This window comes from Bradysia coprophila, unplaced genomic scaffold (assembly GCF_014529535.1).
Source record: "Bradysia coprophila strain Holo2 unplaced genomic scaffold, BU_Bcop_v1 contig_232, whole genome shotgun sequence".
Classification (NCBI taxonomy): domain Eukaryota; kingdom Metazoa; phylum Arthropoda; class Insecta; order Diptera; family Sciaridae; genus Bradysia; species Bradysia coprophila.
Window position 1 is genome coordinate 14,895,425 of NW_023503493.1, and position 23,622 is coordinate 14,919,046.

The 23,622-nt window shown below is 34.9% G+C and overlaps 2 long non-coding RNA genes across 2 annotated transcripts; one reads left to right on the top strand and one right to left on the bottom strand.

Annotated features, from left to right (window-relative positions):
- Positions 1 to 459: 459 nt before the first annotated feature.
- LOC119076918 lies at positions 460 to 23,162 on the bottom strand. The gene is made up of 3 exons (XR_005087717.1): positions 23,151 to 23,162; positions 11,154 to 11,158; positions 460 to 590 (listed from the first exon to the last, which is right to left on the bottom strand). It is a non-coding gene; the product is annotated as an uncharacterized LOC119076918 (long non-coding RNA).
- Positions 20,603 to 21,449, top strand: LOC119076919. Its single transcript, XR_005087718.1, has 4 exons — positions 20,603 to 20,800; positions 20,866 to 20,997; positions 21,094 to 21,228; positions 21,291 to 21,449. It is a non-coding gene; the product is annotated as an uncharacterized LOC119076919 (long non-coding RNA).
- Positions 23,163 to 23,622: the final 460 nt, after the last annotated feature.

Here is a 23,622-nt window from a genome sequence, read left to right on the forward strand (position 1 = left end):
TCCTATACAGTATAGGAATAATAAAAATGATAGAAATCGTTTGATTGCCATTGAAATATATAAATAAAATTGGAAGTGGGTGGATGGAGGGTGAATGTGTGACGTATGTCAAAAAGAGTTCAAATATGCACTGTCGGGTGTCGGGTGTATTAAGTTTGTTATGCAGTTTGTAGTGGTACGATTTCAGATTTCAGACTCTTCTTCACAAAAAAATCTTTTTGTTTAGAATTAATCTGGTCGAATCTCGAAAGTGTGAAAAAAACAACGTGTTTCATATATCGTTTAATGCAATTTCGTAGCAAAATCAAACGCGATGATTTCGTCTCAATACAGTCATCTTTAGGTTAGAAACTCTTATTCTCTTTACTTACATAGTTTCTCAATCCTCATAAAAAACTTCGTATATACCAATACCATGTACGTACTTCGTAACACACATTCATACTGATACTGTCGTCTCGCGCGCATAAGTGTATGTGTAATCGAGCTATGTTTTAATGTGATTTCATATGGATTGTATTGAATTGTATTTGTGGATTGAATAGCGTTGAAAACAGAAACAAATTTCTAACGTAAGTTCATCGGGTGTACTATTATCCTACCAATTATGAGAATTATCAAAACTGACAGAAGAATTTGCTCTTCCCCTTCATCGTTTTTTTCTTTTTCGAAGAGAAGGCGTGTTACATAATCTAAATCGTCAAAAGAAACATTTAGGGCAGAGGTGCATGCGCTATTTTATCCGCCAAGAACGGATATACCGAGATAAACAAATTTGCCCTAGAAGGATAACATCAGGGCTCACACTCTAAATTTGGACTCCTTATTAAGGAGTTAAGGAGGTTTTCACACAAAAATAAGGAGTAATAAGGAAATTGTTAGTTAAGGAAAAATGAGGAGAAATTTTTCGATAAAAATCAAAATTATTCTAAGACACAGCAATTAACATCGCAAGTCCGCCTCAACTTTAAAATAAAACGCATTATTGTTTATTATTGACGTATCTTTTTTGTAAAGTTGTATCGTAAAATTCACTTTTATCACGCTCAAAATTTGAATATTCTGGGAGCGTTTAAGGCTTGAATTAGATTCTTAGCAAAGTTTAGCTTTACCACTTATCACTGTAAGTGCGCTTCAAAATTCAAAATGAAACGCATCACTGTTTATTTTGACGTATCTATCGTTTTTGTAGGGTGTCAGTTTTCAATCAGTTTTCGATGCGACAAAATTTTTGAATTTTAAGACGTACTTACGGCGGGCGTGAATTCTTATTTGAAGTTTAAAACTTGCTGGATTAGATTTTGATCTCATTGTTGTCTGTTATCCCGTTCGAATTTCGAAAAAATAATAAATTGTTGAAAGTATAAAAGTATAAATTTGAAAGAAGTAAGTTAAGTGCAAATAAGGCTAAAACCTTGAATTGTCTGAGACAATCTTAGGGGTGATTTACATGTTAAATCAAATAGTTATATTCGAGAACCACAAACGGCGGCGTGGAACCACAAAAATATATGTTAAACCAGTCACGTTGGAACGATCATGAGCTACGACACCACCTCTTTATTAGAGTTCTTTGTGTTAAATATTAAAAATTGTTTTTTTTGCCGCGCAGAGATTTTTTTTTAAATTTTGATTTCCGTCGATGAAATTTGCGAAAAATAAGGAAAATAAGGATTTTTTAATGAAATAAAGAGGTTTTTATAAAAACAAGGAAATAAGGAGGTGTGAGAGGCCTGATAACATCGATATTTTCGTCATAGGCAGAAAAAAAAGCATATGTTTCGTAACGCCTCCCACCATATTTTATGTATTAAATCTTAACATCCCATGACGTGCCAAAAATGTGCTCATTACCCATACATTTTCATTTGGTCATTATCAAGCCTTTGAAACACTCGGCGTCCCCGTCCATGTACTAGTTTGGCCTTGCAAACATTCATTCCTTGCCTAATGACCTTAGAAATGGCAGTCTGGCTTTCAGTTAAAATTAGCCTGGTGAACTTGTAGGATCGTATTGCCCTTATTCGATTTTTGTTAGCGATCAACTATAATGCTATTATATTGTCAATTTAAGCTGCGAGCGCACTTACACCGTTTAGCTCTCCGTTTACGTTTTAACAATGGAAAGTAGGAGGAGCTTCCATTGTTCACTCGTAAACGGAGTGCTAAACGGCGTAAGTGCGCTCGCAGCCTTACTTTTGTTTTGGCAGAAAACGAGTCAGAATTGTTTTTTTAGTTGTATTCTTGTTTTGCAGTATTAACTCGGCGCGGATTAGTTTGTTGAACTAGTAGAAAATTTGGCGTATACAATGTACATTATACATTAAGCTTGGACTTAGAAATGGTCAGACTAAAAATGTCAACTTATTTGAGAATTTTGAATTCATTTGAAGAAGTAATATTAATTGTACCAAATTGAATCATACGCGCTTTTATTGTCTTTTCCCGCATCTTCCGATCCGATATTTTTTTTTCATTGGAAGAAAATCATAAAAACTCAATTTTCTACGCGTGAACTTACACTATAAGATCTTAATAGCGCAGTGTGTAAGTCAAGACTTCACATGGAATTACGAATTGCCAGTTGTGGGTTCGAAACTCTCCCGCAACACAAATAATTCGCTTCATCAGGTTGTTGTCCACAATAATGACATCTGACTGAATCTAATATTAGGTTGCGTCTTGGATTTAGTACCGATAACGTCTATTTGTATTACATGTAACTGCTCGTTGGTAATGTCGGTCAGTCAGTTGGGCAAAAAGCCCATTGAAGGTGTGTATTGTCTTGTCCGAGAACGTGCGAGTGGTAAAATAATGGCAACATTGGATTTGGTAATTGTTAGTGTCGGGTTAGGCCGGTGTGTTTTAGGTGGCCTGCACATCTCTAATTCAGTTGTTCAACCGTACCTTTCAGAGAAAACCCTGATTCGATATTCCAGCATGTTCGAAGATTCCAATTGATCCACAAAGAAGTGACATGGGGGCAAATGGTAAAATTGTTTCTTTTTCTTCTTTATTACGATAATGATTCATTTTAGCTGTGTCCTGAAGACATTCTATACTCATTCAATAAAAATGACCTTTTTCCACACGTTCCCCGCGGCCATTATACACAACTTTTATCACCACCGCTGAGATTTTAATCGCTTATATATAACGTAATAACGAACATGCCAATAAATTAATAAATTTTCGTTTTGCCGTTCCATTTTCTATAATCTTTATGGCCCAACGAGTTCGTACTCGGGACAATAAATTCTTTAAAGAAAAATGAACGGGGCGAGTATCGTTTTAATTAAAAAATTGTTTCACGTTACATTTATCGTTCCGGAGGATATAGCAGGAGGAAGCCTACAGAAAATTGACAAAAGAAAAACACCGAAAAAAAGACACAAAAAGCACAAACGATAACATTTTTACGGAGCAAAGATGTAATTCCATCGATTCTCGTCGGTTGAACATAATCTCTTGCTTATGTTCCAAATCATTTTCTTGTTTTGACTGTACAAAGACTGAGAAAACAACACAATCGACGCAACCCCTTTTACTATTTCCACCGAAAAATAATCATACCATTGACCGTAACGATTTTCCAAATTGATATTGATGGTGATTATTCCTTTGTTTGTTTTAATTTGACTGTTGTAATTATGCCAAAGAGATCAAAAATTTAGAAAGAAAAAAAATTCAAATCCAAACAAAGCAATGAAAAAAAATCGAGTGAAATAAAACGAAGTGACTACCCAACCCGGGTGCGAATTGGATAGAAAACACCTGGCAACCAAACGACAGAAAGCTATTCACACCCAAATAATTGAGAGTACGTCCCTCCTGTTAAAACACGGGATGGCTTAATGCACAGCACTGCTCTTAGCATGAACACTAAATTGACAAGTGTCAAATTTGTAGGCTTTAGTGATAGCAACACTAGCAACAGCAACAGATAGCAACAGCTTAGAATAAATTGTTTGTATTGTACGTTTTAACTCATTCAACAAAAACAAGTCATATATCTCTTTACAAGAGAAACCCAGTACCTTCTGTCGAGTCATCAGCCTCCAAAAATTTTCAATGTTCATGCTAGAAGCAGTGCTCAGTGGTTACGTACTAGCCTTCCACCAAAATGATCCGGGTTCGATTACTCCGTCAGACAATTCCATATGGAATTTTTCTAGCGATATTATATCGCATTGGTAACGTCCAAAAGTTCACTCAACCTTCATTATTAGGGTAGTTGCAGTGTGTTTGGTGGCTGTAACGATGTACATACTGAATGACTCGTATGACGTTTCCCAAATACGATGAATTTGTGTTCATATGTCTAGCCTACATTCAGGCGAGATATTAATTGAGCCTCTGACTTTCCTTGGCTGTTTAATGAGGTCTCTGAATTTTGATTTGAACCCGAAAGTCAGGTTAATCTGCAGAAAATGTGTTGAGCAGGGTTCATTATTGAGAATTCTGAAAATTCATAAAACTTCCCGAATAATTCTAAAAAAAATTCCAAAAATTTTATCCGAATTTTCAGAACGAAAATTCTCAATAATAACTGTTATACTGTTAAGTAAAACTGCCAAACTGCATTATTACACATTACAATGAGAAAACATTAGTTCTCTTTTAAAGAAAATTTAGGTCCGCCCGCGTACAGTTCTACTCTCTTTGCCTATTATTTTCATCATGACTTTTCTCTCGTTGTGGCATTTACAATAATTGACAAAATGACACAGTTTGTATAAGGAAAATGTCACTTTGTGGGTTGTGAATGACGCAGCGCGAAATTCCTAAACCCCCTATTATTTTCATCATGAGTATGCTGCTCAAATGCATGTTTATTTTCAAAATCAATTCAAGAATTTATAAATTATAAATAAAAAATTTCACCAAGATTCTTTGATGGAGGAAGAGTTCCAAGAATCGAGGCAACGTTTCCTCGTTGAATGGCAACAGAAATTCGTTGAATCAAATAACTTGTTGCTACTCATCATGACTTTTATTTCGTAGTGACATAAGAAACATAAGAATCATATATTTACTATATTCGCACTTTGGTTCGAATAACGTCTACAAAAAAGAAATGTTACGTGCATTCGAAATTACCACCAGTAACCTACTCAAAAAGCTAAAAGAAAAGGCAAGTGGTTGGGTTAAATGGAGAAAAGTTGAAAAGGGAGACAGATTCGCTTTGTCGGTAATTGGCTATTTCGACGTAGTTCTTTGTTTGGCTTTTGAATAACGGAAACAATTTCGTATGACCTCGAAAAAAAAGTTTTTTTTTTATTGTTTTGAAATAATTACGGGAAATCTTTCATCGCGTTAAAGTACGCAGTGAAAAGATGTAACAGAAAGCGTTGATTTTGTGTCCGTCCAATTAAAATGAAATTGGAATCAATATCCATTTATGTAATTTCGTCGATCGTTGCATTTGTATTAAAATCTGCACGCGTCCACAATTACCATAACGGTGGCTTCTGAAATGTTTAGACGCATACGGACGAAACGACTTTAGAGATTTATGGCGAGCAATGCTTTGATTTTAAATTCCCTTTAATTGGCCCCGATAATTTATGTTTCGATAAATGGTATATTTTCGTGTGCTATATGATTGAAATGTCACGTTAGTTTGAAAATGATTTTCATTATTTTAATTGATTTAAATTTATGGTAGCATCGTGTGCTCCAATTATAAATGGATTTGAATACCAACAACTCACAATTTCCAACGGCATTCAACTGGGACAATTTTTGGTTCATGCTTCTGGCATTCAACAGACTCCAGTCTGATTCTCTCTCGCAGGAGCTACATTTACGAAAAAGTTCTCCGTTTACATTCCGTTTTGAATCCGTTTACGAAGAAAAATTGAACACGTTTGGTTGGACAGTGTTCTTTCAAAAAAAAACATATTGATTCACTAACTTTTGTTGATCTGTCCGTCTGTTCATCCATTTACATGATGAACCGATTCTTAAACGGAAATATAATTTAGACCAGTTATTTTAACTTGCCTTGGTGGATATACCAAAAATTTATATGAAAATATGCAATCACAAGTATCCCAAGCCAAGTTATAATTAACTGGTCTCGGACCTCTCGCTCTGATCATAACATCTCGCTCTGCGTTTACTTGACAGTGACAGTTCTTTTAAAACTACAGAAACGAGTGGGAGTGGGGGAAATGAGTTTAGAAATATCTTTCGCGAAGCTCGGTTGTTCAATTCGTCAATTTGAATGATATTATTTATGAAGAGCGGAATTAGTTACTTTTCAATAAAAAAAATTTTTCGCCTGCTCGATAAATAATCACCTAAAGTTGTTAGGTTTCAGAGAGTCCTCTCATCGCCGTTTTACAAGAAATATGGTCATTGTTCGAGCCCGTAAATTTTGACAACTGTTGTTGCAATAAAAACAAAATTTAATTTATTTATTTTCACAATTTGAACACAATGTCATCACTCAAAAATAATTATTATTCATCAACACGAAAATCGAAAACCTTTTAACATCAAAAATGTCAAGTTTCACTGACAAGTTAATTCTTCACCGACAAAATCGGCCGTGGAGAATCTAACCTCACAGGTAACTTTGACAGTTTTAACTGAGCGACAAAATTTAACGTCAGTGAATGAAATACAATTCTTGTACGCGCCCTTGAAACGGCTGAGAAAAGGTAAAAATTTTATTGCAAACATCCCCTTAAAGGGAAATTCTTTTCTTTTGACACTCAAAATTCAACTAAAATTCTCATGTTTTCCATACATATTTTGATGAACCATACTGAAAACTACAAAACCTGTTATTAAAAAGTGAATTAACGAATTCTAGTACTGCATGACACGATCTATTACTTTATTTTGTATGAATATGAGGACAATGATTCTGGTTTCATTGTGATTTCTCAAAATATTAGTTCGGAGTTTGTAACTTGGTGGATAAGAAACATTTGACTTGAAGCTTTTTACCTCCGCCTGAAGGAAAAATGAAAAGCTTTGAATTACACAGAGAGTAAACTTTTCGTCAGCACCTGGACCTGATAACATGTACCAAAAGTAATAGCTCTATAAAATGATCATAATGCGAAAAGGGTGAATAATATTAAAATATGAAATTATTGATAGCGGTTAAAATGGTGAAAGAGTGACTTTGGAGAGTGTGAGAGGAAAGAAAAAAACTTTCGAAAAACATTGTCGAAATCCGATAAAAATGTTAAAAATATTTAAATTTGTTGTTATTCTTGCGTAAACCTTTTTTTCTCTCTTAGTCGATTATATTGTGTGTAATTTGTAAAAAACTCACATTCAACGAATAAATCAACTGAACCATAACTTTCCTAAATTGCTGAATTTGCCAGTTCGTTTCAATATATAAATTTCATTTGAAATTCTGTATGGCAAACAAAAAAAAAATGGGCCCAGAAAGGAAAATGTGCATATTTCGGCGAAGAGATAGAGAGATGAGTGTAAAAGGTATTAATATTTAAAATGAAGATCCTTTTTATGATGTTGTTTCTACATTTTTAATACTTTGTATCGACTTTGCAAAACGAGCATAAAAACACACACAGAGAGCTCTCGGTTTTTGAAAAAAGATTTCCGTTTCCACTTCGATGAAAACATCAACGGAAACATATTATGTTCGTTTAATGCATAGAACACATTTATACGGATAATATCCAATATCAATAAAATGTATTACGTTTTTATAGAAAGTTAAGTTTAATAGTTTTATATGGATGGCATGGAACCGGAAAGAAGAAATTGCTGAACAATTTTCGTTTATTTTATGAGTCCATTTAAAAAAAAAATGTATACAGTTCCGTAGGGTCAGTTGTTCTCCTCCTTGGAATTTTAAAAGTAATTATATTCCATGCATACCATACGATTTAATTTAAAAGTCAGAAATAAAAAGATTGGTGCAAGCGAAGCGAGCTAAATTTTTGTGTAAACTGACATTAACTCCCGAACTATATTTAAGTTTTCCCCCGACGCTTAGAGATAATGTTCCTAGAGTTTCAATCCGAACATCATGGACATACACACACAGGGTTATTCAAATAACTATCAGGAGGATGCGAGAATTCGATCTTTCTTCATTTATGCTACAATTCCATACATTCTCTAGTAGGTAGTAGTCTACTCAAATTTAGTAATCACCGTTAATCTCTTAAAATATTCGCTCCCACAAACATTAAATTCAAAAGTTACAAACACAATGCTCAAAAATTAAACATAACGCTGCTTTTTCGACACGAAAGTATACTGAAGGTAATGCAAACCCTCAGCAGAGTTATTGAGGCTCTACTTTAAGATGTATTTTTGAAATTTTATCATATTTTCTTGTAATGTTGTTACACCCAAAGTATATAAACATACTGAAGGTAGTGTAAATCCACAAAAACTCACGGAACCCTACTTTCGGGTGAATACAATTTTTACAATGTTGGCCACTAGTGAAATTCACTTTGTTAGATTGCATCTTTATATTCAACACAAAAAATTGTATGCAGAGCAACACATTTCTACCAACATTAAAACGCCAAACGTCACGCAAGCAACATAACATATCTTATATTCACCCGAAACTTAGGTTCCGTAAAATTTGTGATCCGCTGAGCATATGCATTACCTTCAATATGTTTATATACTCTGGTTACACCTGCTAAGTTTGTATGGAATCGAATTCACCTCACCTCCAGCTGCAACTTGGCGCACACGAATTCAATATGTGTGTAACGTGAAAAAACTAAATTCACCTGAAAGTAGGGATCCATGCGTAACTGCGCATTTGCATGTTTATACACTTTGTTTCACACAGGCCACTATCACACCCTGAAAGGCTAAAATGTGACGCAAATGTTTTCGATTTTCTAAACTTAATTTACTTGTCTTTATGTCGAACTTCCTCTGCGTTTTGTATTGATTTATTCACGTTCCGCATAACTAATGCACAGCGGAAAATATGGAGCTGAATTACTGAAAGCACTGTTAAGAAAAAAATTAAAATCATCTGCCACAATTTATTTTTGTTGTTACAATTTTTGCGTACAAGCTCAGAATGCATCACTTACTATACAATATCAGTTACTCAGTACTCAGTACCCATATCCACCAATGAACGTCAACACAAGGTATGGTCGAATGTCAAACTTTGTATGGAGCGGAGGACATCAATGAAAGTGTAAACCAGGTATGGTCTATTCATACAAACCGGAGGACATAGCGATTTCATATAAAGAAACTCACCTCTCATGAGAGAGGTCCTCCGCTCTATACAAAGTTTGACATTCGACCATACCTTGTGTTGACGTTCATTGTATGAATAGACCACACCTGGTTTATACTTTCATTGATATCCACATATCAAGTTGAATGACTTAAATGAAGACACGGTATGCCGAAATGTTGATTCTTCAATAATCTAATAAGAGCTGATATCAGTAAAAAAAAAACACTTAAAGTGTAAATGTGACGCAAGTTCTTGTGTCTTTACAAACTAACTGATTAACGCATTTTGAACGCAAACATTCGAACAACGGAAGGTTTATCGAAAAAACAATTGCGTTTCAAGTGACAGATGTTGAGGAAACTACTGTTAAGGTAACTGTTCGAATAGAAAAAATATGTCCTGAGAGAAAGAAATTCAAATGTAAGAATCCGAACAATCTGTTACATGCCATCATTAGCAATATCAGCTATTTTGTAAGTCAAGGCACAACGACTTGCGTCACATTTACCTGTTTGGGTTTTTTTTACTGACATTTTGGCCACATTTTAGTCACTCACATATGTACAGGATTTATTTAGCCTGATGCTGAAATGATAATCCTCATTGAATTACGTTTTTAGTTGAGATAAATCCTTATTATTGTCGAGGACTCATAACTTTTGGAAAGCACCATCATAGTTATTAAGGTCCCAAGAACACTCTGGCAGTTCAAATTGCTCTTTGCTCAAATATTTGAAAAAAATTGTTTAAATGTGGCACGGATTTTCCTCGGTGCATTACATTTCATGTTAAATAAATATAGCTCCATCGTATGAGCCAAATATTTTTTATTCTATGGCAAAACTGAACTTCAAAGGAAATCAAGGGAATTTTTTTTTTTTCATAATATACGTCGTGAATAATAATGTCAATTGTGATTTACAATATCATCAATAGAATTATGGAATAAGAAGAAAAGAAGATTTTCTCAAAAATTGAAAACTGTATCCTTTTTTGTGGATGCAAAGAAGACGAAGTATAACGTTTTCTGAATTTTTCTGAGCATACAATTTTGTTGTAGTGTATTCGTTTGAATCCAATGCACACCAGAGAGTTTATATATGACGACTGGGAAATTCAGTAGATCTCTCATGACCAATAACCATCATCACATACCTAGACGAGAATCAAACATTAAACATTTATTCGATTTATTCACAGGCTCCATCTTTTGGGTGGAACAAGTCCTTTGACTGACCGATTTTCATCCGAATACATTTTTTGTAATTGTCGCATTCTATTGTGACTCGATCTCAGGAATGTCATTCCTCGTCAAATAAATTTTTAGGAAATCGTTATCGTTTTAGTGCGATGAAACAAAAATTATTTACATCGGTGCAGCGTGAATGACCTTATTTTCTATACTCAAATACGGTAGCGTTTTGTTGACGCTCTCTTTGATGACAGTTGAGTACTAAAACTGAACTGAAATTTTTGCACTATGTAAAATGATTTGGATACCTGTCACTACGAGCTTTCGTTGAGTTCCGTTGGAAAAAGGCAATGATATCACCAGGTGAGCTAAGATAGCACACAGTTTATGAAAAGTGGTTGAAAAATCAGAGTGAAAAACATCATGTTTGTGATGTGGAATTTTTTAATGCGAAAAACTTTTTATGAAAACGGAAATACAAAAATCGTCGTTGTTTTATTCCTCGCTATATTTCACCTGTTGCTTGTCGATGTCGATAAATAGGCGTAAACATTTTCTGTTGTTGGACGCATGACATTTATGCTTTTACTATGCTGGTGCATGTAATAAGGCTATTACATGCATAGGCATAGGCCTTTACATCACTCGCATAGTAAAACGTCGTACTACACACGGAAAATAAAGTGATATCTCGTATCACGATGAGTAAATGTACCTCGGGCTAAAGCCCTCGGTTACTTTTACTCATCTGGATACGAGATATCACTTTGCTTCCCTTGCATAGTAATGTACTATTATTCCTCATTTGTGCAAGTAGATCGATATCAGACATTGTGTTACCCTTATTGCACATAATGATACAGTTACTTTGAAGAGCTACATTCAATATTTAATAGCCGCAAATGACACACAATCTACGAATCATAAACCAATGCGATAGCGGAGGTTTGCGACGCTAGTTCGACTTCACTAAAAAAAAAGACCAACCAACGGGAGAACTAAGGAACCTGCGAACATTTTAACTTTTCCATACTGAACCGAATCAAAAAAAAATATGTTAAAACGAAAGTACTCTTCAATACGCGCTATATTTTTTTTGTAAAACTTTCGTTGTAAAATTTCATCAGTAAATTTTTCGTTGACATATTTTCTTGTTAAAATTTTCTTGGTCAAAATTGATTACGTTGAGGCGCAGAATGCGTCACCAAAACAGATATCAAATGTTTTGAAAGTTTACCTTTTACAGTACTAGCGTCACCTCTTCCCCTTTTGATGTTTTTGTGGGATAGTTACTTACAGTGATAAACTCTCTAAATGTCCGTCTTTTTCTCAGTTTCTTATTTCTCTTACTTCTCTCATTTCCCTTTAAATTCGCTATGGAGAAATTAGAGATGTTGGAGAAACAAGCGATTTAGAAAAGGACAGTCATTTAGAGAGTTTATGTAGTTATCGAATCTTGTTATACCACATAATGTTCCTTAAAACATCTATAAATACTTGTGTCTCCTTAACACTACACTACATTCACAGGTTAGCAGCACATCAATTTTTTTATCTATCTAGAACGATAATCTCGAGCTTATCTCCCTAGGGAGTTTTTACTTATCTCGATATATCTTCTCTCGACAGATAAAATATTGTATGCACTTATTGCCAGACTGTTCCGCTGGTGCCAAACTGAATGAAAAACAGATCTGAGAAGAAGGACTCCAATTCCTTTACCAATCTTAGGATAAAAAATGGAAGTCCGTGATCCGCTCAAAGGATTACACTGTAAAACTCCGTCACATACTCTCTGAGGTGAAGATGAACGTCGATTGACTCCTTTAAATCACCAAGAAAGTTGTCACTCATCTGTTTTCGATCTCCTTTTCCGCTAATTCGTTCCATATTTTTCAATTCACTCTCCAGGATTTCGTATCTCAAGGAACACATGAAAAGCAAGTACCAAATTATTGTGGTGAAAATGACAACGATAGTGAAAACAATTGCGATCGAGAATGCAATTTCGCTCTTTTTATAATCCGAAGGAAAGCCGATCTCCAGAAACAAAGTTTTCTCCCTTCCAATTAATGATAAAACTACAGACCCTAAAGACCCGGAAACAGTTACAGCAATTAAGAACACTAGAACAAATTTTATGAATCCTCGAACTTTGTCGTTGAACCGGTTGTATTCATCATCTTTTCTAATCGAAAAGACAAAGACTCGATCCATTAAAATGAGAATTTCGTTCTGCTTCCACACTAAAATTCACAATTTTGCGCAAACAATTGCAAATCCGAGAGATACTTCAGCTAAGAAAATGCTCGAAATTCAAAATGTAAAGTGTGGATGTCTTTCTAACGTATCGTCATTTTCATACAATGCAGCGTTGAAATGTACTTTTCGGTTCACTTTTTCATCGAATCGTTCACTTAAAATTCAAATTTTAGGCACACTTACGGCGTGAATTGCTCCAAACCACAACTGATATGACGAAGAGTGAGTAATAAATGCAGTAAAACAACTTGGTTCGTATCTCCTCGACTGTAGGCTTATCTCCGCGATGCCAGACGCCAATGCGATAAAAGATAGTAATTCACGCCGTAAGTGCGGTCGAAATTCAAAATGAAAAGTGCGGAGGTCTTTCTAACGTACCGTCATTTTCATACAATAAAGCGTTGAAATGTATTTTTCGGTTCACTTTTTCATCGAATCGTTCACATAAAAATTCAAATTTTAGGCACACTTACGGCGTGAATTATCAGAACGATTACTTTATGATTTCGATAACGAAGATAGGAGCAACACTAAACTGACGTGACTCAAATCCACTATTATTGCGTCATTTGATGGAAATATAAAATTAAAATTACATGTCTCGTGTGTCAACTGTCAAACCATTTATGTGCAAAGCAGAATAAATATTTTCCAATATTTCCAATTTTGACATGGTTTACACAATATGTGTGGGCGGCCGTGTGATTTACAGAAATTGTTTTCCTTTCACTGCACTGCTACTAGCACGAACATAGAAAATATTCGGAGGCTGATGAAATCACAGTAGGCAATGCGTTTCTGTTATATAGATAGATGACTTGTTTTCGTTGTATGAGTTAAAACATACAATACAAACAATCATAAGCGGTAGCTCGTATCACTAAAGCCTCCAAATTTGACACTTGTCAATTCAGTGTTCATGCTAGTAGCAGTGCTGCGTTCCTTTACATAGACTAAACTAAGGAACATCGCACCTGCGAATCCAGATTTCCCCACAAGAAAAATCATGATGACTTTGCTAATAGTAATCCAAAATTGAATTAAAATTTTGCCAGCGGCGCTTTCACCGTTTAATAAGTTTATTCTTTTGACTGAGCGTCAGGGTCTTACGGATGAGTATAAACATTGGAAAGTGTTTGTCACACAGAACGTTCCCTTTCGTGAGCAAGTGGTACAAATTTTCAGGAAATTCACTTGCTAGAAAGTTCTTAGAATATAGACAATTTCAACGAATGTGAACGTTGCGGTTAGAGCGAATATGACATCTTTTCAGCGCTTTTTAGGAACACCAGGGCAAGACATCCTTCGCTTTGTTTACTGTGAAATTTTATTTTAGTCCTTAGTCCCTGTTTCTTGATTTATTTTTGGCTGGAAGGTGAGAGCTCGTTTACTTTTCGTCTGTGTTTGCACAATTTTCTACCCTATATAGGGTCAATTGGATCCATTTAGACTACTTGTATTAACCACTATTCACACCGTAAGTGCGGTCGAAGTTCAAAACGGAAAATGCGGAGGTCTTTGTAACGTAGCGTCATTTTCATAGCGCTTCTCATACAATGAAGCGTTGAAATGTATTTTTCGGTTCACTTTTTAATCGAATCGTTCACTTAAAATTCAAATTTTAGGCACACTTACGGCTTGAATTATACAATTGTGTCCAGTATAACTCATAATTTATTTGGAATGCGGACTACACTAAATTCATAAAAATGAAAATTTCACTCGTTAACATCCATTTTAATATGTGTATTTCACTTGATCAGATACACCCGCTTACATCACCATTGATAAAATATTTGTTACCAATTCAAACCCTATAATAAAACCCATAAAAATATTCGTTTCGGGATTGGGGGGTAGGCTGAAGGCATTTCTATTTTATTTCCGTAAAAAAATTCCCCCACCCACCATCCTTTTAATGGCATCTTTTCGCATAAACAAATATAAAAACACACGGAGATACTATAAAAACACCGAATTATATGTGAAAACTGAGAAAACATCGAGGAAAATTACCTATGGCTCTATGAACTAACGTTTAGTAGTTGTAACCATTTTCCAATGTATGCAAATTCTTTTTGTGGAAAATGGTTCATGGAACTTTCTAAACAAAACAATCGAGCATCGAATTTATTGTGTAAAGGGACTCGTTTAATGGGAGATTTGGGATCGATTTTTTTTGTGTGTTTGTGTCTAAATTATGAACGTTACCTTGCAATTTGTAGCATTGTGAAGAGGGTTCTTTTATTTTTATTTGTTCCGTAAATGTTTTCTTACATAGGTTTTACCAAGGGTACACATTTTTAAACGTGTTTTGCATATACTCCACTTACTATACATTTAGTCATCCTAAAACAATCCACAATAAAGTAGAGTTAAATGAATTCAATATTATGGAGACCCATAAAACCCTCAGTCATATTTCCTAGAGTTCGTCGAGACCTTTCTTAGGAACCCCCATTAGTTGAATTTGGGTTATTTTTAGATAAAATTTGAGGAAATTTTTGCTCAAATTTGTCATTTTTGTAGTCTGCCAGATTACGTCCTAATTCCCAGAACTCATCGAGACCTTTCCAACGAGATATCGCACTCCTCAAAATTTCCTCAAATTTCATCAAAAAGAGTGCATATTCAACAAAGTGGTGGTTCTTTGGAAAGGTTTCGACGCACTCTAAGTAATAGCAATGAAAGTATAAACCAGGTATGGTCTGTTCACACAAACCGGAGGACATAGCGATTTCATATAAACAAACTCACCACTCATGAGAGGTGAGTTTCTTTATATGAAATCGCTATGTCCTCCGCTCCATACAAAGTTTGACATTCGACCATACCTTGTGTTGACATTCATAGGATAAGTAAAATATTTGTAAAAAGCACTAAAAATGGCAAATATGTAAAAAAAAAACTTAAAATCTCATCTAAAAGTGGTCATATTTTTGTAAATCGAAAATTTGCTGAAATTTTTATCATTTTACAAAGACTCGCTTAGCTTGTTTCAATTATGTCAGTGAAAGTCTACATGAGATATAACTCCGGTATAAAAATAAACTCTGAATACTACGCATACATTTTGATGAAAAAGGAGCACCATGTAAATGTTCATCTCCAGTGCTCAACTTGGGACGAATTATAATGAATTACAGTCGAGGAAATTTAGATTTCGGGTTTTCCAAAGGTATTAATCTTATTTAACCCACACTTTATCCCACAACAATGGAATCCACAAATTTAAATTTAGTTAACACAACGGTCACAATGACGGCGCTGCAGTCACGATTTCAAAATGTGATATAGGGTGGCTAATTAAATTTTGGTTTTAGCTACATTTTCTCTTGGTTTTTAATTATTATATTAGGCTTCTAAATTAAGAGTAAATTTATGCAATATAAACCGTTTGAGTTTGAAAAAAGATGTTTTGTATCAGTGAACGATATAGGAAAGCGTTCAGTACGTCTCAACATACAAAAGAACGTAAAATATAATTGTACATTTAGCCACCCTACGTCCGTCATCGCTTCTATTGTCTTCAAAAACATATTGTGTGCTTGTCATGATATGTATCAGACGTTTGTTTATTTATGTGTCTCATCTAAAATGCTGGCCAGCAAAATTTTGATCATTAAATTCAACGGCAAAATTGATCTAAATGTTAAAATAATTGTGAATAATAGTGAAGTTAATGTGGTTTTGTTTTCTCTTCATAAAGGAATTTGCATCAGTTCGATGTAAAGTGCGGAGCACCATTAGAAAAAAAACTTGTCGCTGAAGAATGATCAAAAAGTTGCTGGACGCAATAGCTTCAACTAATGCTTTGCAGGATATAGAATCAAAATTAGAGAAACACCAAGAGCCGTCCATTTGAAATCTTCATCATCATCATTTCAACTAAAGGTTTTTTTTAACGAAACGGAAGTTCGCTCGCAGATTCGGATCGGAACATCTCATTCGTTTTCGCTAAAGCTGGCCGTCATTAATCATGATTCCCATGAAGAAAATATAAAAAATTGGCAAGGGATGAAGAAACGCCGGCAAAAACAAAGAATGATAAATTTGTCTTTGTTGCGTTTCTTCACACTTTGGCGATTCTTCGTGGTGATTAAACAAATCCTTGGAAATTTATCCTTTCACGAAATTTATCTAAAAGGCGTTTTTTGTTCGAAGCTAGTGAATCTATCCTTTTATAAAAGTTACGAAATGCTGCCTGGTTCGATCCTAAGGAAACTCTTATTTTACGTCAGGTAACGGCATCTTGTTCGATCCTAGGGAATTCATACTTTAACGAAAGATCCCGAGGACACTATCATTTTACGAAAGATAATGTAGAGACATTTCAAAAACGTATTTTTACACTTTAGCGTTTCCTCACACTCTGGCGATTTTTCTCTTCTTCTCTTCACACTCTATCGATTTTTCTTGGCAATTCATCATTATGGTTGATTTGTTAAATCAACAAGAAAAATCGCCATAATGTGAAGAAAAACCAAGAAATATCGCCAAAGAGTAAAGAAACTCCAAGGATCATAGAGAATTGAAAATTTGTCTTTATGGCGTTTCTTCACATTTCTGAGACTTTTCTTGATGATTTAACAAATCAACTAAATATGATGAATTGTCAAGAAAAATCGCCAAAGTGTGAAGAAACTCCAAAATATGACAAATCGCCAAATAATACAATATTGTCGATTTGACTATAACTTTTATTTAGAAAAAGATTGTACGGGACAGTATGCACTGCATATCATATAATTCCTCTCTCTTGTGTTTATCTGTGTTCTACGAAGCCAAAATATAATTTCGGACTACAAGTAAACCGTCTCGACTGCCCAGTAGTTATTTTCCTAAGTTCCTAATGAGTGCAAAAAGGCTATTTCAACATTAGTTAGGAAAGCATAATTTTTATGTGAATGTTTCTGAGGTTTTCCATCTTAATATTTTCATGAAGTTACAAATAATCCACAGAAAATTTTATTACCCTAGAACGAGGTCGGAAATACATCAAATAAATCAAATAGAAAACAGACTTGGAAATTGTTATTTTGTCTAAAAGTTGATATTAAAATTCTTTGGAAATCGTAAATCGCATAATTGCATGAGCAGGCATCTCAGGATTATAAATCAGGAACTTTGAAGTTCGTCATATATTCATATTCTTATCTTATTCCTGACCAGATTCTGTTTTCATGATTGAGCTCAATCATGAGCTTCACTGATACAAAGAGTTGAATTTATTTCCTATTGTAATTTGGCGAAAAAGAATGTTCCGAATCTGCGTTTCGTTTAAAAAAAAGCCTTTAGTTGAAATGATGATTGTGAAGATTTCAAATGGACGACTCTTGGTGTTTCTCTAATTTTTATTCTATATCCTGCAAAGCATTAATTGTAGCTACTGCGTCCAGCAACTTTTTGATCATTCTTCAGCGACAAGTTTTTAGACCCGTACGAAGTACTGGGGTCTTATAGGTTTACGCATACGTTTGTAACACGTCGAATTGGACTCCCTGAGTAAGGGGAAACCTATTGTGGTTGTCTAGAGATGCCAAATCCGCGAAAAAAAAATGTCCGTCTGTCCGTCTGTCTGTCTGCACGATAACTTGAGTAAAACGCATCCGATTTTGAAAATTCTTTTTTTTCCCGTTTGGTAATGTCAAAAGACAGGCTAAGTTCGAAGATGAGTGATTTTGGATCGACCCCTCCCGAGCTGTGGCCCAATAAATGCTTTACGGTTTTTCGAAGATATCTCCGGACATTTAAACGTTAAACTTGTAAGTGATACGTCAAATAAAAGGTATTTACAATACCGATCGACAAAAAAAAAGTTTATGGAAATCGGATGACCGAGTCGTGAGTTAGACCCCTTGGTGTGGAACAGGCACAGGGCGGCAAGCAGTTTTTGCTTGTAGGTCGGCCACATTTGAACATATTTCGTTCGTTTTAGCTTTATTAGATAGGTATTGACCGTACCAATCAGGGAAAAAAAATTTATGAAATTATATTCTCCGGAGCGTGAGCTAGGTCTCTTGGAGTGAGCTCTTATCTGGCTACTCGGCCGTACAGTGAACGTGGAGTATTTTGTCAATATCTCGAGTAAATTTTGACCGAATTTCATGATTTTTTTTTTGTTTGAAAGATATTAACGAATGTAAAGCGTCGGTACTATTTCCGGTCTCCTAACAAAATGGCTGCCGGCGGCCATATTGGATTTTATTAAAAGTGATATAAAGTGGGAAAAATGATGCTTAGAGAGTTTCGTTTAACATGGAAATAATGTGTTAAGTGTAAGGGGTTTCAGGGATTCCATATATGGACATCTATATATACCTATATACAGCTATATTGAGCTATATACAGGCATATAGAGCTATATAATAGCATATTCCTCTGTGAAATGTTTATTTACAGTGAAATATAGGTAAATATAGCGGTATATTGCTGTTTAAATAGGAATTTATGAAATTAGACTTCGTACGGGGCTGTCTATATTGCCTCCGGCAATTTAGTTGTATATGATAACAAGGCAAAGAGTGGATAATGTAAGTGATTTTAAAGGGAGAATAGTTTTTCAGCAGAGAAGAAAATGAAGTAAGAGAAATGAAGAGTTTCACATTAAAGGCTTTTGATACGAATAGGTGTTTCGTACGGGTCGGCGTTAGCTATGTTTTTTTCTAATGGTGCTCCGCACTTTACATCGAACTGATGCAAATTCCTTTATGAAGAGAAAACAAAACCACATTAACTTCACTATTATTCACAATTATTTTAACATTTAGATCAATTTTGCCGTTGAATTTAATGATCAAAATTTTGCTGGCCAGCATTTTAGATGAGACACATAAATAAACAAACGTCTGATACATATCATGACAAGCACACAATATGTTTTTAAAGACAATAGAAGCGATGACGGACGTAGGGTGGCTAAATGTACAATTATATTTTACGTTCTTTTGTATGTTGAGACGTACTGAACGCTTTCCTATATCGTTCACTGATACAAAACATCTTTTTTCAAACTCAAACGGTTTATATTGCATAAATTTACTCTTAATTTAGAAGCCTAATATAATAATTAAAAACCAAGAGAAAATGTAGCTAAAACCAAAATTTAATTAGCCACCCTATATCACATTTTGAAATCGTGACTGCAGCGCCGTCATTGTGACCGTTGTGTTAACTAAATTTAAATTTGTGGATTCCATTGTTGTGGGATAAAGTGTGGGTTAAATAAGATTAATACCTTTGGAAAACCCGAAAACTAAATTTCTTCGACTGTACGAAAATATTGAAAAAATTTCCAATTTTTTGGTCAATTCCCGCAGCTCCCATAAAAACTTTAAGCGCCCTGAGACATTCAGAATTTGGGCGCCCATTTCATTTTTATGTAGAAAATGACACATTTTCTATAAAGACAAAGTCGCTTTGACGTTAAAAGCAAAAATATCTTCGGCCCACCCTATTTTACATGCTAAAGCGCCACCATGTTTTTAGTATTATTATCGCGTAAATTTTTATAGAAATACTTTATTTGGGAACGAACCATGTGACCTACGACCTGCGTTGAATTTTCTCTCGGTATAAGAACACGCATACTGTAATTTCGTGGTTTCAACCCAAGTAATGCAAATAACTAATTTAGTACTCGTCTACTTCTGAAAATGATAACGAAGAATTAGCTACTATCTGAACGTTTTATGTAATAGAAAGCATATAAGCCAGTGTTACCATGTAGACATGGAATAGTTTTCAATAAAGTTTCACGAGCGAAACTACAAGTTTCGATAAGAAATCAGTTAAAAACGTGACATAAAAAATGATCTACTTCAAGCTCATGACTGTAGTGATCATAGGATCGGTTTTTCAGGTAGAATAATAGTGCTTATCGATTCGATCGTTGTGCAATTCGAATTATAAAATTAAAGGTGTGCACATCCAATCCAGTTGCACCAGAAGTGGAAATCGATCTAGCAAAACTAATAACGCCCGCAGATTTACTTCGTGCAAAAAATGCTGGATTCCCAGAAAGAGACATTTTTTTGCTAGTAACTTCCGGCCTGACAGTTGACGAAATGCTCAAAATGAAGGAGATACGGTTGAAAGATGGGAACGATGCCTTTGAACGTTTGGTTCGAATCCCATGCGCCTAAGTCAAACGTTGATCAATTTTGTTAATTAATTTTTTCTTCGGAAGACTAAATGGTGCGAAATTTTGACTCCTGGACTGAAAATTGCGTCTAATTATACTGTCGCCCAACAAGCGAACTTTGTCAATGTAATGGGTGCAGCAGATCTACTGCCGAACAACGAAAGATTTCCCTTTTATGTAATTTAGATATTTTGTTACTCGCTTGAACGATTTCATGTCAAGCGGGCTTTAATAATGTCCATAAGCGAGAGAGAATTTTCACTTTGATTTCAGCGGACCTCGTTGTGTAACCGCCTTGGTCAACCAAATTTAAATTCATTTAATCCAAAATTTGTTCCTCACACCATTATTCGTTGGTTAAAGAGAAACAGTGAAAGATATTCTAGCCTAGAACGTGTTAAAATTAGTGTGAGTTGATAGGTCGAGCTGTTAAATGATTTTTTGTTTAAATTTATTTTTCCCTTTAACAGAAAGTAATGTGCTGCTTCGAGGGGCTTGAGGATAATGTAAAATATGAAAACTTAAGGGGATTTAGTGAACATGTAAACAATGTAGTTGTGAATGGATTGAGCGATGTAGATATGAATGAATTCGCAGAACAATGGAATCATTTCGATACCACAAATGTACCGGAATCAATTGTAAGTAATTACTTAACATACGTAGCACCTGCCCAAGATCGTATTTGCCAACGCTCTCTCTGATAAAACAATTTCGTCAACATACTTCCAGTATGTATGAAATGGCTAGCAGACAGTTTCATTTCTGCCGACGTTGACGTATAATCATACATACTGCTCATGACTATTCGTGTCATTCTTATGTTTATACGTCGAACATGTACGATATACATGTCAGGCGTTGGAATATACATATCCAAAGTAAGGCAGAAATGAAGCCGCCTGCCAGCCATTTCATACATACTGGATGTATGTTGATGAATTTTTTTTACCAGTGTAGCATCGAAACTACGTCACAGTCACAGTCCGGTGCTAGAGATAACATAGATCATCTTCAAGATACGGTACTTTCAGTCGTAACATCACTTAAGTTTCGTTAAATGTTCGTTCATTCATTCATTCATTTGTATGACATTTATTTAACGTGGATGGCATTTCTTGATGTAAACGGCCTTGAAGATGATCTATTACATATACTTTCTTGGTAGCTGGCTTACTGGCTTACTACCTGCTCCAAGCGAAAGTTGACTTTCACATAGGAAAATTTAAAAAAAAGAACATAAAATTGTCCACACTCGATGGATCATTTTCGCTGGGGGCAAATTGCTGTGTAATGGTCAGCTTTCGCATGGGCCGGGTAGGAAATAAATCAGCTGACAAAAAAGATTTATTCATAATAACGTTTCAACTTCACAGAATAATTGGAGACGCGAAAATATCCATTTTTCAATTTTACCTTCTCGTTTCAGATTAGAATGCACGACTTTTTACAAGCTAAAAATTTAACCGACGACGACGAATGCAAGAGAATTCTTTCAATTGTTGCGGCTAAATGATCAAACCATTCTATGACATTGTGTACCAGAATAAATGAGAATAAAATCTGACCCATTACCGTCTCGGTAGTGTAAGTTAATTTATCCAACTGATCAACTTGCAGACGATTGAAAAATCAAACGTATTAATCGAGTATGACTGCGTAGATTGAGGCAAAACTATTTTCGACCCACCCTATTTTACATGATGATGCGTACCGGTTTTTTTTTAGTATTATCGCACACAATTTAATCGGAAGACTAACATTTTGGAGCTACACATTTGACCTACGACCAGCGAAAACATTTTAAAAATCCAACATTAATGTACACATCGGTACAATTGTACACAAACTGTGCGGAAATCGTAAGTATCAGAGGGGGCATTTCAGAAAATACTGAAACCAAGAATGAATTTTAAAAGTTTCTTTGTCAGACCAAAGAACTTATGCAATTTGAGGCACACTGATGTCACACTACGATTATCTTTGGTATTTATTCGAATTTCTTCAGTGCATAAAACGTTGTAAGCAACAAGAATCGTAATGTTGTATAGTTGTATCGTAATCGTAATGTGGTATAGTTGTATGGTATAGTATAGTTGCTTCGTAGAACGCTTGTTTCATAAGTAGTTACGGCCGAAGAATTACTTCGTGCAAATAATGCTAGAAGGAGATTTGGTTTTTGGAAGATCTTTCGGTCTGACACTTGACGAACGTAAGTTGAAAACATTCGCATGCGTTTATTTCGAAAATTTCAGAATTGAATATCATGGATTCTATAAGCTGTCTCTTATCATTTCTCGGCTCATAAGGGATATACAGTTAACGAACACATTTTTTTTGCAAATTCGTCATCCATAACGTTACCCCGTTGCCCGACCTTGTTCTTACTGTCTTAGCCCTTCGTACGGAGCTTAAAATGTAATCGATGGAGATTAGCAACGACAAACAATTGGACCCTTTGTAGCCTACAAAGAAAAATATTTTGTTTTTTGATGATTTCTCTGAAAATGTGTTACTTTTAAAGGAAAAATTGGTTTGTGAGTCATAACTTATCCAACTTGGAGCAACCTTTGCAGATTGTGTAAATTTGTGTAATCTGCACAGGTTTCTCCAAGTGGTATAAGTTACTACCCAAAAAACCAATTTTTCCTTTAAAAGTAACACATTTTAGCGTGCTTTATTGGTTTTACTTAAAAAACGGTTTTCCTGTACTAGGGAGGGAAAATGGACTTTCCGTCCCTATGGAAAAGTCTTTCATTCTTTCAGAAAGGAAAACTTCATACTACACTGATAAAAAAGATT